This window comes from Enoplosus armatus, chromosome 1 (assembly GCF_043641665.1).
Source record: "Enoplosus armatus isolate fEnoArm2 chromosome 1, fEnoArm2.hap1, whole genome shotgun sequence".
NCBI classification, from domain to species: domain Eukaryota; kingdom Metazoa; phylum Chordata; class Actinopteri; order Centrarchiformes; family Enoplosidae; genus Enoplosus; species Enoplosus armatus.
In genome coordinates, this window is record NC_092180.1 from 12,643,658 (window position 1) to 12,647,798 (window position 4,141).

A 4,141-nucleotide genomic window follows, 5' to 3' on the forward strand; every position below is an offset into this window, starting at 1 on the left:
TACAAAACAAGAGCAGGCAGAGAGGAAAGAAAAGGATTCATGAGAGAGATCACTATGCACACACAAATACAGTACGTCATGCATTCAAAACATGAAACTACTTTCCCCAAACACAGGACCCCGTCTCTCTCTCTGTCCTCCCAAATGTATTTGCAGGTCAGTTCAGGTCTGAAAACGTCCAGAAAAACCTGCAGCTTTCATCGCACATCAACCAGCTTCACCCTTCAAAGATCAACATGATGCATAATGGAGGCTGTTTGTGTTTGATGTGTGTGCACGCATGAAGGTAACGCTGAATACAAAGGGGTGGATACGCAGAGATGAGATGTAATGTGTACGCAGACATGTGCGAGCACAGATATGTGTTTGATCATCCTGCGGTATTTAGAGCTCCCCTCCAGACACATTTTAAGACATATAAAACGACTCTTGGAATAATAATTTGTGTCTGATATGGTTTTTCCACAAAAAAAAAGTTTAATTAACCACTTTAATATTCTTTTACATCTACTCCTTCTCCCTCATTGAAAAATCCACAATCTATGAATATGTAAATATTGTTCATTTTCTGAAGTTTAACTTCTGGATACAAGAAGTATCCTCCTTCACTGAAGAGTCAACTCTCAGTGTTTGTGCACTGCAGGCTTGAAGTTATCAACCCACATGTGTTGCGAAGACAGTTGGGGTGTCTCAAAATCCTCCTCGTGCGTCGTCTTAAACTCAGATTCAAGGTGAGCACAGAGAAACTTTCCTCCCTCGGCAGATGAATATGAAAACAGCCTTCTAGTGTTAAACTGCACAAACATCATTCTGCACAGTGACACTCAACAATAAAAACGAACACATTTTTGTGGAGGAGCATTTATTGATTATTTCTAAAGGTCACAAAATTTTCTCTCATGTTCAGTAACTGTAACGTAGATGAACAACTAAAGACAAAAAAACTGAGTTTCCAAACAACCCTGAACACCTCATGTTACAATTCTGTAACATGTCGACGTCAACATGTAACACACTTGTGTAGTCATCTGATTCAACACGTCCACAAAGTGTGACGCTAGTCAGTTAAATTAATTGCTGCTCTGTGTTGGTGTGAACGTGTTGCTTCAGGTACTGGTGAGAAGATGCTGCACAGTGGTGTGAAACAGGATTATACAACTCTGGAAGGTTATCATGGCAGCAATCATTTTAGCTGAACTGCAACAATCGATTTTTGATCAGTCGATCAAAAGAATATTAATCTGCATACTATTAATAATAATAATATAATCGATAATCGATTAATCGTTTAAGTAATATTTCAATCAACATTTAATGATTCCAGGTTCTGAAATGTGAGAAGTCCCCACTTTTCATCATGATAGTAAACTGAATATTTTTGTGTTTTGGACTCTTGTTCAGACAAAACAACATATCATCATAGTGAGATTAACTGTTTTACGATTAATCGAGAAAACAATTAACAGCTGTAATGTTGTCCTCTGTCTCAAGCATCACAAGATAAACAGCAGAACTATGTTGTTCACATTACAAAGTAATCTAAGAGGAAGGTGCACATTTTCACTGCAGTGGTCTCACTGAACTGAAGGAGAGAGTCATGACTATAGTCAGCGTCAGTGAGGAGCTGTTGCTAAAGAAAGCTGCAAAGAATGTTTTTTTTTTTTTTGCTTGACTTGAAACTCCCTTTATTTTCTTCTCCTCATCGAACACGAGACAGCCGTGGACACAATTAATATCGTCAGACCTTCCGCAGAAACACAACCGCAACATTCATCTTTTTCCTTTGTATTTCACCGATGACTGCTTTGTCAACTGAGCGGAGTACAATGTCAGTTCTTCAGCTAGGTGGCTGCTTTGCTTCATTAGGTAATATGTAGCGAAGAGAGAGGGGGAAAAAAGATGGGACGGCATGAAACAAAGGGAATCTTTTAACATGGAGCACGCGGAAGAACCTCAGATCATCGTGTTGAACACGGATCATGAAACAACTCCAAAAATATCAGAGCACAAGTGGATGGAGGAACGAGACGAGGCAGAAAGTCTGGATGCGTCTCCAGCAAAGCACACCGAGAGACAGGGAATTAAGTGAAGTTGACAACTTGAAACATTAGAGCCTCTCTCGAACACTGTGTGAATACTGTGTGTGTGTGTGTGTGTGTGTGTGTGTGTGTGTGTGTGTGTGTGTGTGTGTGTGTGTGTGTGTGTGTGCATGTGTTGAAGTGGTAGCAAGGACAAACTGTTCTCGCCACCATTATGGTGCTCACTGGTAGCACTGGAGTGGGGGCAGAATGCACTGGAGGGTCCTCAGAGTAATGAGTAGCAGCAAGCTGAGTGCCTACTTACTTATTATGGAAAAAGGTGCAGCAGGAAAGTGAATTACAACTGTTCAGCAACACCTCGGGACGGACGGAGCGCTAAGACTACATGACATCATCACGCCTGCTTTAAACACACAAGTGAGGTCACTGCAGAGATGTTAGAAAACCACCAACAGGTCGACTAAAAATGAAAGTAAACAGTCTGATGATTGATGGAGTCCATCTAATTAGTTGATCAATATGAGGTTGAAGACAAGGCCGGTCCAGCAGTGAGTGGTCTGGTCTGAGAGCATGCTCCATTTAATCCAAACTGACAAGGTGAGTAAAGAGGCAGAGGAGCCACGTCCTCTACTGACCGCTGGAAATAAATGGCTGCATCACAAAACAACAAACAGCCCAGTGGAGCACTGCGTTGAGATGCAGAATAATGTCTTTGTCACACAGTTTGCAACTGGACCGTCATCAAATAGATAAGTAAGATATTACGGCTGCTGGACAAACTCGTGATGCTGTTACATAATGAACAGCTGTGACTTAAACATCACATCACAGAGACGAGCTTTCTTCTTCACTGGGCGTCGTGTAAGAGGAGGATTTCCTCTGAGCTTCTTCTACAACCTTTATCTCTGCTGGCGTCTGACCACGCAGCTACTTTGGGTTTTATTTGTCCAGGTTTCATTTCAATGCTCCGAGTATCACAAACAAAATTCCATTCACTTGTAATGTAACGGCGCTGTGGCACAAATCTCAGTGACACACACACTGTATGTCAAAACCCTGATGCCGGGCTACTAAAACAAAAAAAGTGCAGCACCTGTAACTAACTGAGCTTTACCCAGCTCTCTGCATCAAAACCCACTGACTCAATAAGTTTTACAAGAAGACAGTAAAACGTTTTCAATTACTGAGCAGAAAATAAACTCCAGAGGAAGTGGCAGAAGAAAGCAAAGCTCCACGAGTGACACCAAAGGGACACAAATCACTTCATTGAAATAGAAATCAATGTGTATCTAAACTCAATAATACATTGATTCACAATTGTTGGCTTTTCATGCCCTACATTATATTATTAGGAGTTTCATTGGACCTGAAACTGTGACTCTTATTTTGTAAAATCATACAAAAAAGCCTTATAAAAAGCTTCACAGTCGCTTAGCACTGTGGAAGTATTGATATTCACTTTGAATGATACGTTCACACTTCTCTTCTCTGCTCACGTTGATGTTATGATTCACAACTGACACCAAAAGCAACACATTTTTTATGAATAGTACCTAAAATGTCCCTGACGACAACCACATCTGTATTTACTTCAGTTATATTCAACACATAAAAAGCCAAAATCATGATGATTTTCAACCAACACTGCAGACCACACTTTGTATGAGTGTATACTGTACGTGTACACGTGTGTGTCTGTGTGTGTTTGTGTCTTAAGACCTGTTGCCAGGATACAACCTAAGCCTAATAAGCCAGTTAATTAATGATGATTCACGATCCCTTGCTGCAGAAAAGCAGAAACAGCAGAACCCAGCAACTAAACAGTCCCTTTGTCTTCATCTACCAGAACTGCTGCTCTTTATTCCTCACTCAGACCACTCAAGAAAAAAGGAGCATATGTAAACAGCTGATCTGCGTCTGCTTCATCTTCTGTATTTTCTTGGCTTTCAAGTCTCAAAACAGCACAAACATACAGGCTCGATGAGAACATCTGACTGTGTTTGTATTTTGAGTCAAGCTTCAGAAAAGACAGAAATACCAAAAAACTGGAGTCTACAGTCAAGCTAGCAGCTCTGTGAGGCTGCTAAATGCTAACGCCACAA